At 42.6% G+C, this 15,410-nt stretch overlaps 1 protein-coding gene and 1 non-coding gene across 2 annotated transcripts in view; one reads left to right on the top strand and one right to left on the bottom strand.

Annotated features, from left to right (window-relative positions):
- The window catches only part of LRMDA (leucine rich melanocyte differentiation associated), a 1,142,364-nt gene that overhangs the window by 344,208 nt on the left and 782,746 nt on the right, over positions 1–15,410 (top strand). The gene's annotated exons all lie outside the window — the stretch shown is intronic.
- LOC114810676 lies at positions 8,001–8,138 on the bottom strand. Its single transcript, XR_003758371.1, has one exon. It is a non-coding gene; the product is annotated as a small nucleolar RNA SNORA7 (small nucleolar RNA).

The following is a 15,410-nucleotide window of genomic DNA, read 5'->3' as shown; positions in this document are numbered from 1 at the left end:
TTAGTGCAGTGCCTGGCATGTAGTAAGCGCTTAACAAATGCACAATTATAATTATGAGTCAGGAGAGGCCTCTTGGAGGAGAACAGCTGCACTTGAGTTCTTCGGTGAGGTTTTTATCAGACTTTGAGGAAACTGCTCATAAAACCATAGGTGTCAGATAGGGGTCCCAACAGTTAATAGATTGGCTATGACCAGTAGTCTCTGGACCTTGAAATTGATCTGAAGCCTCATGCTACATCGCTTCCACTTTTGGTCAGGTGTTCCAACGGATGTGCTGGTCTTGTTGGACTGTTCTAATCTACTTTGCACTGTTGGGAAAGTTATAAGGGTGGTATTTTTTTAAGCGCTTACTATGTGCAAAGCACCGTTCTAAGCCCTGGGGGCAGAGACAAGATGATCAGGTTGTCCCACCTGGGGGTCACAGTTTTAATCCCCATTTTACAGATGAAGTAACTGAGGCACAGAGAAGTTAAGTGACTTGCCCAAAGTCACATAGCTGGCAAGCGGCGGGGACGGGATTAGAACACACAACCTCTGACTCCCAAGTTGGAGCTCTTTCCACTGAGCCTCACTACTTCTCATAGTTTAGCATAGCTGAAAAATCACGGACCTAAGAGTCAGAGAACCTGGTTTAAATCCCAGATCCACCACTTGCCTACTGTGTGACCTAGGAAAAGTCACTTAATTTCTCTGGGCCTCAGTTTCCTCATCTGTAAAATGAAGATTCACTGGCTCTTTTCCCTCCTCCTAAAGACTGTAAGCCCCAAGAGGGATGGGGACTCTGACCTAATTAATATGTGTTTATGCCAGCACTTAGTATGGAGTTTATCACTTTACAAGTATTGCTATCATTATTGTCATTATTTACGTATCTGTAATTTATTTCTTTATATTAATATCTGATTAACTTCTCTATCGTTGTGGGCAGGGAATGTGTCTACCAACTCTGTTGTACTCTCCCAAGCTCAGAGTACAGTGCTCTGCACAAAGTATTATCATTATTTTGAAGACCTTTGCCTATATGTTTCTCTGGTGTAATGTAATAATCCTCATGATTATTGTCAGCCCATAATTCTGGGCTGATTATGCTGAGTATTCCTGCAGAGTGTACACTCTCCTTGCCTGCTTACTTGTATGTGGGTGTTCAGGGCATAATTTTTGATATCCAGCAGCACCATGATTGACTGACTAAAAGATCGGATAAAATTCCAAGCTGGTTGAGGTGAAAGAGTTTCCAAGAAGATCAGAAGCAAATTCCCTTTCCCTTACTTAGAGACTTCAGTGATGGATAGTCTATTTTTATGATCATAGGTCATGCATTCTATTTGTTCAAGCAATTTTTATGCAAAGTTGAATTTCATACATTTTAATGCCAAGAGAGTTTAAGCCCCAAATAACTATCCTGTTAATCCTCTGGGTCCTCGGGACCCTAGGTGTTTCGTTGTTGCCTTTTTTAGCTAAAGTAATTTTAATCTGCTGAAATCTGGGAAAAGTACTTTGGAACAAAGCCTTTTATTATTCTCACTCACCGGATGGGTTAGACCCTTAATCTCTGACAAATTTCCCTTCCTCTTTGTAAGAATCAGGTGCACTCTTGAAAGCTCAGTGCTATAGCTAACCATTTAGCACTCTTTCAGCGAAATGAGTTTATTACCAAATTCCTGAGGCACTCTGTGATTCCGATGTCTAGGTTCCCTTGTGATTGTCCTGTTGGTTTCTGTTCTGAATCCTGGGAATTATATCATATGAGAGGAAAATTAAAGCCATTGAGATTTAAGATTCTAATGTTTTAAGTGTGCTCTTTTGGGTGGGCAGACTGTACGTGGGTAGTAAATTGACAACTTTTGGAATCTTTTTCAAGCTACTCTGGAAGCATCTAGTGCCTATGAATCGTGATATACGAGGTGCTTTGCACAGAGTGGGTGTTTGACAAATGCTTGTGATGATGATGAACCCCTGAGGGTCTGAACTAGTTAATGTAGTTTCCTAAGGTCCTTAACCAACTCCCAGAGAGTAGCAAAGTCATGAATCAAACACCTGAAAGGAACTTCCAGGAAGCATTTTGACTGGCTTCTTTTTCCCCAGGCAGGTGAATGACTAAAACATCAAAGTTAGATGGATATCCATTTTTTTTCCTTAAAGGTCTCCAGGGATTGAGATTCTACAACCTACCTTGTAGCCTATTCCAACGTTCCATCAGTCTGCCAGTTTAAGTGTTCTTTAGCAGAATATGAGTCTTTCCCACTTGAATTTCAGCTTTAATTTTTCCATGTTCAGATCACAGTGGACATTGAGAGCTGCTGATCACCACCCTCCCCATAAAATCCTTCATCTACTAGAAGAGAGTTATTAAATTTTCCCTGTAGCATTCTTTTCTTCGGATCTAAACCCTTGTTTCTTTAACCTCTCCTCGAGGATCCATTTCCCATCACTCTCGTCCATCTGCTTTAACTTGTTCTTCTAAAGACCCTCTCTGGCTTCTCTAAGTCTGGTATAAAGTGTGATGACTGGATTCAGTACTCAGATTTCTGCCCAGTGCAGATTATATTGAGGAGATTACTTCCACACACTTTCATGTCACAGTCTGGTTGACATCCCAGGGCTGTTCTGGCTTTCACAGAAGCACTACATTGCTGACATATCCAAATTCTGGTCAACTATCACTCCCGAGTTGATTTTTTTGTTTAGAAGTATTTGTACTCAGCTGGTCTCATTCCATTTTCTATCTGTGCTTGTTTTGCCCTCAAATCTTACTTGGCCTATTCTTTGTTGGTTTTTTTTTCTTATGGTATTTGTTAAGTGTTTGCTGTGTGCCGGACACTGTACTAAGTGCTGGGGTAGATACAAGCTATTCAGTTTGGACACACTCCATGTCCCACATGGGGCTCACAGTCTGAATCTCCTTTTTAGGATGAGGGAACTGGGGAAAAGTTAAATGATGTGCCCAAGGTCACACAGTGAACAAGTGGGAGCACTGGGATTAGAAGCAGTTCTTCTGAATCCCAGGCTGTACTCTTTCCACCAGGCCAAACTGCTTCTGTAGGTCCTTTTTAAATTTCATTCTATTTATGTAGGACAGTTTCTTCCATGTAGAAAGTCTGGCTTATTGCTTTACCCTCCCAAGATGGGTCATTTGTTGAAAGTAAGTTCAGTGTGACAGGACTGAAGCATTTAGTGGTTCATGTAACCCTTTTCCTTAGTGTCTGAAAAAAAAATTGGTTTACTTTTTTTAAACCTATTCAATTAATTTCACCTCTGAAGTGGAGGTGAGATTATTTTAAAGGAAAAACTGTTCCCTAACTCCTTTAATCTCAAAATCGTTTGGACTTTGTTCAATGTGATACATTGATATTTCAATGGACAACATTGGACACATATTTTGGAAACACTCAAAACGAAGATGAGCATCTGTCTCATCATATCTCTCGAAACACGGAGTGATTTCAAATAAGGTGAATTTCTTTCTTTGGCTGTTCTTGTATTTCTTTGACATTTCCTATTTGCAATTTTTTTAACTTTTATATTAGATTTTAGATGTCAATAGACCTGGGGTGAAGAAAAGTGATGTCTTTTGCCAAGGCATCTTTCATGTTTTCATTGCAGAGGGAGTTGCACAGTAATTCGGTCCTGGGTCAGGGCCTTGAGGTTCAGTGGGGAGGAAGAAACTAGATTCTGACCTGTGGAAGGAAGTAGGCCATGCTTAGCCAGATCAGGACAGTCCTGAATTCACAAATGCTGGGCTCAGATGCTTGACTGGACAATAGAGAGTAAAGTGGCAGAGATAATTAGGCAAAGTGTTCTTGAGCTAATGAGACCAGAGTGTGCTGATAGATGCTCAGACTAGACTCTGCTACTTAACGAAGGCTTAGAGAAACTTGAAAAGCCTTCCGATTTCAGCCCTAGGAGACAGGAACAACCAGTTATCTGGGAATGGTCATTGTCAAGGAAGAGAGGAACCTGAGAGATCAGATGAAAGGATTGTTTAAAGACAGTGGCGATGCTAATGTGAGCATTTATTTGTTTGTGTTTAGGCTTTTATTTGGTGAGAAGTTGGTTGATATGTGGGGCTTGTGAAAGAGGACTATTGATTCAATATTGGCATTTCACCTGACTGGGGATCTGTTTGTTTACCATCTTCAGTTTCCACAGATAAACGTAATCCCACTGACTACATCAACAGGACAGCTTGGGGAATAGGTGCCAACTTCTCATTGTATTACAGCAGTGCCAAGTGGGTGGGACTCCGGGGGGTGGGTCAGTGGGTTAGGGCATAGAAGAGTGACAGATGGGTTTTGAATCAAAATAATGATAATTATGGTATTTGTGAAGTGCTTACTATGTGCCAAGCACTGTTCTAAGCGCTGGGGTAGATACAAGGTAATCAGGTTGCCCCATGTGGGGCTAACAGTCTGCCCATTTTACAGATGAGGTAACTGAAGCACAGCGAAGTAAAGTGACTCATCCGAGGTCACAAGGCAGACAAGTGGTGGAGCCGGGATTAAAACCCACATCCTCTCATCTTTCCACTAAGCCACACTGCTTCTTTGAAGAGCTAAGAGACCAGAAAAACTAAGTTTGGGGTGTTTGGAGACTTGCAGGATGAAGCAGAGATTTGGGATGATCTAGGGCTAGGAATCCTGCCCAGAAGGTGGGTGAATGGGGCAAAAAACAATGAATGACTTCATGCTCACCTGAAAACCTCTGGGGGCAATTTCTCCTCTCTCTAGGCTTGGACAATGCCTTGAACTCTAGGAATTGAAGACGCTAATGCTTCTGGGGTTCTAATGTTTGAATGATATTATAGTGATTTAACTCTGTTTCCATAAATAGGAAAAGCCAAATTTGTTCTAATAATGGAACTACTTACAACTGCTTAAAGCTTTCACTGAATGTAAAACCATGTTAGCTTATTAAACAATGGTGTTTATTAAACACTTATAGGGTGCAGTGTACCGTTCTAAGTGCTTGAGATAGTACTATAGAGTTAGTAGTCTGCCCTCAGGAGCTTACAGTCTAATGGAGGAGACTGACACTAATTTAATTTACAGTTAGAAGCAACAGCATGGTGTAGTTGATAGAGCATGGGCTTGGGAGTCAGAAAGTCCTGGGATCTAATCCTGGCTCTCCTGCTTGTCTGCTGTGTGATCTTGGGCAAGTCTCTTCACTTCTCTGGGCCTCAGTTCCCTCATCTGTAAAATGGGGATTAAGATTGACTGCGAGCCCCATATGGGACAGAGACTGTCCAACCTGATTTGATTGTATCTACCCCAGTGCTTAGTATGGGGCTGGGTGCATAGTAAGCAGTTAACAAGTACCATAATTATTGTTATTATTCTTATTAGAAGGAAGAAGGAAAAATGGAGTACTTAAGGAATAGGGTATCAATCATTCAAGTAATCTTAAGCACACTTACTGTGTGCAGAGCACTGTGCTTAACACTTGAGAGAGCACATTAAATGATGAAATGCAAGTAGGAAGTAGGAATAGAGTGAAAAAATATGTACTTAAGTTTACAGGAGGGGGAGTTGTACATAGTAGCCAAGAGCTGAGGTTTCTATTAGACTCCAGTGAAGCCTTTTTTCCCAGGACATCAAAAGTTCTGTGTAGCCATAAATGAGGCTCAAAAACAGCTATCCTATATTTGGGACCAATAAAGAAGATATGGAATTAAGTATTCTATGCAGGATCTGAGAGTGGAAGCCCCAGAAACCATGGCTGAACCAGGTGAATGTTAGGGTTTAATTAGAAACATAGATGGGAGGACATCACAACAGAAAATACTAACTCCAGGATGGTGCAAGGTAGTGTTTACACCCACTGATGTTTAAAACAGGATGGGGCCAAGCTTAGGATTTGATTAGCAGATGCCAAATGCCCAGTTATTAAACTGGGGGAAAAAGCTAAGAAACTGGGTGCTGTTAGAGTCCATTCTTCCCCTCAGGATTGCAACTAGAGAGTTTCCAGTACTCTACCAGTCTCAACTACAGGAGGGAGAGTTGAGCAGAGGCATTTCTGTTCCTAGCTTGGGCAGAGGCTAGCAAGTGGAAGGCAATCTGCTACAAGTCAAAACTCACCTGTGCTGGGTAGCAGCGGCATCGGAGGGAGTCAGGGGCAGAGACTCAAATTTACTGCCTGGAAGGAAGCAGTGGTACACCACTTCCATATTTTTACCAAAAAACTCTCCGGAGATTTCACTACCAGAACGATTGCAGATGGAGGTGGGGTGTTCTGGGAGAGATGTGTCCGTGGTGTCACTATGCGTCAGAGATAATAATAATAATAATAATGCTGGTATTTGTTAAGCGCTTACTATGTGCCGAGCACTGTTCTAGGCGCTGGGGTAGACACAGGGGAATCAGGATGTCCCACGTGGGGCTCACAGTCTTAATCCCCATTTTACAGATGAGGTAACTGAGGCACAGAGAAGTTAAGTGACTTGCCCACAGTCACACAGCTGACAAGTGGCAGAGCTGGGATTCGAACTCATGACCTCCGACTCCAAAGCCCAGGCTCTTTACACTGAGCCATGCTGCTCCTCTACGGCACCATAAGACAAGACAGGAGCCCACTCTAATTAACCCTCTCTAGCTTCCCTTTTAGTCCAGGATCTTTTATTAATAATAATAATGTTGGTATTTGTTAAGTGCTTACTATATACAGAGTACTGTTCTAAGTGTTGGGGTATATACAGGGTAATCAGGTTGTCCCACGTGAGGCTCACAGTCTTAATCCCCATTTTACAGATGAGGTAACTGAGTCACCGAGAAGTTAAGTGACTTGCCCACAGTCACAAAGCTGGGACGTGGCAGAGGCGGCATTCGAACCCATGACCTCTGACTCCCAAGCCCGTGCTCTTTCCACTGAGCCACACTGCTTCTCTTAAAAAAATATTTACTATGTGCAGAGCACTGTTCTAAGCGCTGGGGTAGATACAGGGTAATCAGATTGTCCCTCGTGGGGCTCACATTGTTTAATCCCCATTTTTACAGATGAGGTAACCGAGGCACAGAGAAGGGAAGTGACTTGCCCAAGGTCACACAGCAGATAAGTGGCAGAGCCGGTATTAGAACCCACGACCTCTGACTCCCAAGCCCGTGCTCTTTCCACTAAGCCACGCTGCTTCTGACTGTGACTAGGAAAACGGCCAAGCTGCGCACCTTATGGCCTACAGGAAGCTCTCCACGCTCCGACTTCCTTTCACTCTTGTTCTCAGGAGAGCTTGGCAGAGAAGCCAGTCCCCTCTCAGATTATTCCAAAGTACACTGGATCAGGGTCTAGACCTCTGCTAGGCCTGTGACCTTGTTGGTCAAAAGTGGTTCAGAACAGCTGAGGACAGTAGGTGGAAAATTAAAAATTCACTGGGAAGGCTGCCTGGAGGAGATGTAATTTCAAAAGTGTTCAGAAGATGGGGTGTAAGGTATGTAAGTCAAGATGTACCAAAATGTCACAGATGGATATAAGCAATAATAATAATACTAATGATGGTATTGGTGAAACACTTATTGTGATGCAGTCTAATCAGGTTGGACATAGTCCCTGTCCCACATGGGGCTCACAGTCTTAATGTCCATTTTATAGATGAGGTAACTGAGGCACAGAAGTGACTTTCCCAAGGTTACACAGCAGACAAATGGAGGAGCTGGGATTAGAACTCTACATCCTTTTGACTCCCAGGCCCATGCTCTTTCCACTAGGCACACTGCTTCATAGTTCACAAGTATGTGCTAACACGTCCAAGTGTATAGTCGTGTGGAGAAATACTCAGGTAGTCTTGTCTTGTCTAATGCCCTCAAGTCGTTTCTGCACCATAGCGACACCACGGACACATTTCTCCCACAGCGCCCCGCTCTCCATCTGCAATTGTTCTGGTCGGGTATCCATAGAGTTTTCTTGGTAAAAATACGGAAGTGGTTTACCATTGCCTCCTTCCACGTGGTAAACTTGAGTCTCCACCCTCGACTCTCTCCCATGCTGCTGCTGCACAGCACGGGTGAATTTTGACTTGTAGCAGATTGCCTTCCACTCTCTAGCCACTGGCCAAGCTAGGAATGGAACGGACAGGCCTTTGCTTGACTCTCCCTCCCATAGCCGAGACTGGTAGAGTACTGGAAACTCTGCAGGTGCGACCCCGAGAGGGCACTAAAGTGGTGGATATAACCTGGAGAGAGAATCCTAGAGATGGGGGGAGGAGAGGAAATTAATTTCAGATGGCTTCCCGGAGGAGATTCACTTTCAGAAGGACTTTGAAGATAAGCAGAGCCGGTGGTCTTGCCAATTTAGATGGGAAGGGAGTTCAGGGCAGAAGCAAGGAGTGAGGGATGGGAAAGATGAATGTGAGGCAGTGTAACTTAAGAGGATTGAAGTGTGCAAGCTATGGTGTAGTGGGAGAAGAGAGTTGACGTAAAAGGGAGAGAGTGCTGAATGTCCTTAAGGTGAGGAATCCCTGCTTGATATGGAAAGGAATGGGCAGCCAATCGAAGGTTTTTAGGGGATTGGAGAGATGTGCTCAGAATGGTATTTTCGAAGAATCATTTGGGCAGCAAAGTGAATTATGGACTGGAGCAGGAAGAGACTGGAGTTAAGAAGACTGGTGAGATGGCTGATGGAGTAGCTGAGTTGACATATGACAAGTTCTTGAAAGGCAGAAGTTGCCCGCCTGCTTCTCAGACTGAAGGTCTCATGTAACGATATACACTTCAAGCTTTATTATAGATTTTTATTTTGTATGTTCCTTTGATTAGCAGTAAAATGGTTTAGAAAAATCAGGTGGAGGCTAAGCCACAATTGAGAGAAAAAATGGCAGATCAGCAAAATACATTAGTTATAATTTATAACCTCTAAAATAAATTATAGAGACTTAATAATAGCATTTTTCAAATAAAATTTCTCTTTACATTTGGAAACACAGAGGAACCCCCCAATCAAGGCACTTTGATTGAAAAGAAAATAGTAACGTGATGTGTATTCTCAGAATGCCAGAACACATTCTTTCATTGTGCATTTTGGCTTTAACAGAGTAGTGGAATTAGGGAGCATTCTTCCAACAATGTGAATCTGTTGGGATAAAATGCAACACAGTCTTTGAATAAATAATTATGTACATGCACAGAGTATCGGAAATAGTCGGGAACAGAGAATGAGGTTTCTCTTCAGTGCTGGATTCTCTGCAAGGAGGGAACCTGTGTGTCATAGAAGAACTAGGCAGAACTTTTCAAACTTGAAGACCAACACCACCTTCTCACTGTGCCTGTTCTCCATTCTTTCACCACTGATGCCTGGATCATCAATAAATCAATCAATCGTGTTTACTGAGCACTTACTTATGGGGAGCACTGTACTAAGCGCTTGGGAGAGTATAGTGTAGCACTATAACAGTCTGTGAGCCTGTTGTGGGCAGGGATTGTCTTTATTTGTTGCTGAATTGTACTTTCCACGCGCTTAGTACAGCGTTCTGCACACTGTAAACGCTCAATAAATTCGATTGAGTGAATGAATAACAGAGATGGTAGATGTGTTCCCTGCACACAGTGAGCTTACTACACCCTTCCTCCTGCCTGAAACACCTCCCCCGCTCAAATCCATCGGACCTCAGCCCTCTCCATCTTCACAGCCCTTGTAATAATGATTGTGGCAATTATTAATCACTTACTACCAGCCAAGCACTGTGCTAAAGGCTGGGGCTAGATGCAGTATAATCAGTCCCTTTCCCATACGGGAGTCTTAAGGTGGGGGGGAAACCGATATTTTATCTCCATCTTCCAGTTGAGACCGAGGCACAGCAAAGTTGAGTGACTTGGTCAAGCTCACCCAGCAGGCAAGTGGAGGAGTTGGGATTAGAAACCAGCTTGCCTGACTCCCAGGCTTGTGCTCTTTCCACTGAGTCACACTAATTCTACATGCTGCTTCCTAAATCCCAATTCTTCGAGGAAACTTCCTTCAGTTCATTTTTCTTTTACCCAGGTTACATCCTCCCAATTGTCATCACAACACTTTTGCACCACATGAGCAATTTTGCACTCACAGCCTCCTGCTGCACTTTTATGCATTATGATTTATATACTCCACTATATAAGTACTTCTTCCTTCTGTCTGAAATAATTTTGTGCCTGGCTCCCCTATTAGAGTGTAAACTCCTTGGGGGCAGGGATCATATCTCCAGCATCTTCTCTTCTCTCCCATGTGTTCAGTACAGTACTCTATACTCTGTAAGTACTCAATAAATATCATTAATAATTAATGATATATATATATATATATATATAAAGCATGTACATATGTACATGCTTAGGACAGTGCCTGGCACATAGTAATTGCTTAAAAAATACCATTATTTTATATATATATAAAATATATATATAAAAGTACCATTATATATATATATATATATATATATATATACCTCTGTCCTTTAACTTCAAAGTAATGTTCCTGATGATGGATATTCTCAGTACATGGAAATGTTACTGATGAAACTCATGCATAACTGTGATCTCATTGTGGGCAGGGAATGTCACTGTTGTTATAGCTTAGTACAGTGCTTTGCACACCGTAAGCGCTAACAATTGAATCGACAAACCCTTCCACAATGTTTTCTTGTAATCACGACCCCTAGCTGTGCTGCTGCATTCTTTACCACAGTACATGCTGCCACTGTGCCTTTATTCATCTCGGTGCCACAGTTTTCCCAAGCCACTGAAATGACCATCATCCTGTTGCTGAGTGTTTTTTAGCAGGCTGGCCTGTTTCTGTTGGCTGCCTCCCAACCACTCCACCGTCATAGTGCCATTTGAGGCTTTGCTTTACTGTGTCTTTAAAGTATGGCTTCTGTCTTCCTTTTCTATGAGTGCCCCATTTTAACTAACCACAGAGCAGTTATTTGGGCACCCATCCATGCCCCTCACTACTTTCCACCCAGTGAAAAGTGCTATGACCAGCATTGTTTTGATGCTAATGATGTGAATGAATTCTGGGCCATCATTGTTCGTGATCCTGCTTTGCTTTGAGTTTTGCTCAAAAGTAGTATTGGTGAACGTGTTATAAAAATGACAAGATACGTAATATGATGGAAGGGAGACCAAAGGGACATTGTCTAGTAGGATCAATGAGTAGGATAGGTTCAATCATTGAACATATGGCCATTAGAGATTACCTGCATTTAAATATTGTGACAACTCGTTGAGGTTAATGTCATTTAGTGATGTGACTAAAGACCGCACACATTCTGGAAGTGTGTGGAATCGTTTTAAGGAAACAATAAAACAAAGCCTCAGCATGCAAAAGAACTACCAATTTTCCCAAAGAGAGCCACTTAGATTGAAGCATGCGATATTCATCTATCTCTGGAAGTTGACTGAGTCTTGGGGCTGTAAACCCCAAATGTGAGAGATCAGTAAGGAGAAAACCTTTGTCTGTGAACAGTGTGGCTGGGACAGTGGATCCTGCGTCAACCTTTTCTATCACGCACTTACCTTTAGGTGCATTTCATCATCAAAGCCATCTTCTTCAAGCACCAAAGACAGTTCTGTAGATAGTGTAATCCCTCCTAGCAGCGGGCTGCAAGCTTTGGCTCCAGAGCTATATGTGGCTCTTCCTGAAACTAAATATGGCTCTTACGAAGGGCTTTGGGCTAAGGGGGAGCCCCCGCTGAACATCCCAAAATGCATGATGATGCTAAAAGGTACAGCACCATCGTCACAACCTATCAACCTTGTTGGTTGGCACTATGCCACTGGGCTCCTACTGGCTCACCACTGTCGAGAGCGTGGGATGGGTAGAGGGCAAGGGAATCGGTAACAAGCAGCTCATCTAGAACGCTCTTCCAGGTGGGATGTGCGAGCGTCTACCTCCGGAATGCCACGGATCTGGGTCCTTAGGGGACCACTGTCAATGCTAGCCTGTCATGCTACCCTTTCCCTCCCCTCTGGTCTCCATTTCTCTCTATCCTTTCCCTCCTCCCTTCCATTCTCGTTCTGCCTTCTTGTCTCTTCTCACTTTCCCTGCTTGTCTCTTCCCTTCTCTCCACTTTCCCATAGCCGCAGGCACCATTAACTGTTACTCCAAGCAGCTTCATGGCACACTGATGTTATCATGTGGTGCCATGCTCAGCAAGATTTAGTGGCTTCATGTGTCACATGGATTTTGGTTGCTTTTTGTACACTAACTGCTCAGGGGTTTCATTTGGGTTCTTTTGCATTCTGGCCCTTGACTTATAGGAACTTTCTTCCGTGTTCAGTCAAAGGTTTTCTGTAGTTTCATCCCAGCACTCTGCAAGCTTGAGAGATCTTGGCTCATTATTCCATGGATTGGAGATACAGTACATCAAACCATATCTCCCTGGGAAAAAAATATTTCGAAGACATAGTGTGTGGAGTGACAAAGGGGAGCCCAGGGTGGATTTCATTTACCAGGAGCTCACAGTCTGCAGAATGTCAGGGCAGCTCTTGGTTATAGTACATCAGAGGAGGGGTGATTTCCTGCTGTGTCACACTGTGCTGCCCACTCAGAGCCTTTTTGAACTAGGTGTAAGTGAGGGAGCTGCATTGGATTTCTGCCTCCTACGATCACACTTCCGACTCCTGCTATTGCTCTTCTGCTTCCCGCTATTGCTCTTCTGCCTTCCACTATCACTCTTCCACCTCCTGCTATTGTCCTTCCACCTCCTGCATGATCATTTACTTTCTCCATGATCATCTGCCTCCCCCATTGCTCTTCCTCCTGCCCTATTGTTCTTCCTCTTCTCTTATTGCTCTTCCTCCTTCCCCTAACGCTCTTCCACCTCCTCTTGTTGCTCTTCTGCCTCCCGCCCTCTGCCGTACCCATCTCCTCCTCTGAGTCATGCCTTCTATTTCCAGACCCATCCAGCAGAACTTTTCTGCTCAGCCCAGCACAGCAACTTCAGTGAATCCTTAATGAAAGATTCCCACTCTGCTCAGAAACTCATATCTGGTCTAATGGAAAGAGTATAAGATTAAGAGTTACCAGTTCTGCTACTGGCTTGCTGTGTGATCCTACGATAGTCATTCATTTCTTTGGGTCCAACTTTCCTCATCTTATCTGGGACAAAAACAGTGTCTTATCTGATAACCTAATATCTACCTCAGAGCCTAGCGCATAGTTACTAGGTAATAAGTGGTGTAATTACTATAAAATTGGTGGTGTTCCCATCTCTTTGCACCCATAGTATAGAGTTCTTCCCCATTTAGATTGTGAACCCGTTGTTGGGCAGGGATTATCTCTATCTGTTGCCGAATTGTACATTCCAAGCGCTTAGAACAGTGCTCTGCACACAGTAAGCGCTCAATAAATATGAATGAATGAATAAAGTCTTTACTGTATTTCCATTTTTGTCACTCTCATTGCCGAATTATATTCTGTTGGCTTGATAATTATTCCTGTTGTTAAATATAAGAAAATTTTTGCATCACCCATAGTCAGTACATAGAAAATGAATGAGCTGTTAGGGTGAATCAGTTCAGTAATTTCCCTTGATCACCTGTACTGTTTTGAGCGGGATATTTTTAAGCAGTCTACAACTTTTTTTTGGTGGGAGATAATCAGAGTTGACCAAAATGTTTCAAGCGCGGACACTCAGTGAAAATCTGCCTCCCAGAACAGGGACCAGTCCTAGGTTGTTCTATGTACCTCTAGTCACATATGCTCCTATGATCCCTTACCGAATCAGTGCAGAGCACTGTACTATGCATCTGGGAGAGTGTAATAGATATAGGAGACATGAACCCTATCTTCTAAGAGCTTACAGTGCTTTGGGGTGTTATCTTTGAATTGTTTAAAGACACTGTTTTCCGTCACGAAGACACCTACTGTGAAATAGGTAGCCCTTGACTCAGTTGATTTTGAAAAATAATAGGCCACCTCAGATATTCCTAGGCTACAACTATTTTTCTCCTCAGATTAATGGGATGCAACATCTTGTTGCATCCTAGATTGTTGCAATCGATAAGTTGGTGATATTTATTGAGCATCTACTGAATGTGGTTCCCTATACTTAGGTCTTTGAAAAGTACAACAGAAGCAAGTATCTCATAGTATAATTCCCCCTACTTATAAATGCTTGGGTATATGTCTTCCCATTAGACTCTGTGTCTTTTACCTCCATTTTACACTCCAATCAATCAATTAATGATATTTATTGAGCACATGCAGCCTGCAGAGAACTGTACTAAGCACTTGGGAGAGTAAATATAACAGAGTTGGTAGACATGGTCCCTGCCAACAGTGAGCTAAATTGTTTAGTTCAGTATTTTTATTCTAATTCCTCATCCGCCTATTGCCTCCTTTGGTTGCCAACAATCTTCACTTTGAGGAAGTTATCCCATGTACCTAACCTATGTTGCTCATGCTTCAGTTTGAACCCATTTCTTCTTATATTTTTGTTAGTGTAGGTGGAGAACAGCTGGCTGAATGAAGGGTGCTTGTAGACTGAACAGATGGTGCTATTAATCCATATCGCCACTACAGGAATTGATGGCATCCATCCAGAATGCTATATAGATATTTATGACTGACTTCTATGAAGAGTTTGCACTCTTAAAGAAATGCATCGAATTCTTTGTTTCTCAAGGAAAAGTTGGGAATGGGGTTGCGCTATTATTTTTTTCTTTTCATTTTTCTAACATATAATGCGTGTTGTATTATAATAAATTTCAGTCAGCTCAAATGTTTTTCATCTGAAAAATTGAATATGTTCTCTTTTTGTTTTAACAGTGAGGGGCAGGCTTTTTATATTTTTATGGGCTTTGTTTTCACTTGTCACAGTTCCTGGTATTAGTTCACTTGTAAGTAATGACTTTTCTCTATTGAGAAAGACAGATGACTTATTAGATGTCAGAGGCCATCTGAAACATTTTCAAGTCAGCATTTTTAATGTCCGTTTTTTTCTTTCATTTGTTTTTCCTTTTTTTCCCTTTTATCCTGTTTCTCCATCAGTCTCCTTGAATATGTGTCTATCTCTCTTTCGTTCTCCTCTCTACTTTCTTGCTTCTTTCCCTCCTCGCTCCGTTCTGTGGGTCACAGCTGTTGTGGTGAACTTTAAGACAGTAGAGTGCCTGTGGATTGGCAGTATTTGAATCGTTCACTCTAAATACGCAGTGCCTTGGTGTCTGAGCAGGTACAGTTACCTGCATCAGAGAAAAAAAAGGTTGGTTTCTCCTCCTCCTCTCTGAGAGAGCTATTGATTATCTTCGAGAGAAACTACTGTGCCTGGTCTGTGAGCTGGCCTTGACTAGGGAGAAGTCCTTTGTGTTTTGAAAGACCTTCCATAAAGTGATGAGGCAATGCTTTGTGAAAGGTCTTATAGAAGAGCATGGGCCTGGGAGTCAGAAGGACACGGGTTCTAATTCCGTTTCGCCACTTGTCTTCCGTGCAACACTGGGCAAGTTACTTCAGTTCTC

Source organism: Ornithorhynchus anatinus, chromosome 3, assembly GCF_004115215.2.
Source record: "Ornithorhynchus anatinus isolate Pmale09 chromosome 3, mOrnAna1.pri.v4, whole genome shotgun sequence".
NCBI classification, from domain to species: domain Eukaryota; kingdom Metazoa; phylum Chordata; class Mammalia; order Monotremata; family Ornithorhynchidae; genus Ornithorhynchus; species Ornithorhynchus anatinus.
Note: the sequence above shows the minus strand (reverse complement) of the source record. Positions and strands in the feature narration are given on the sequence as shown.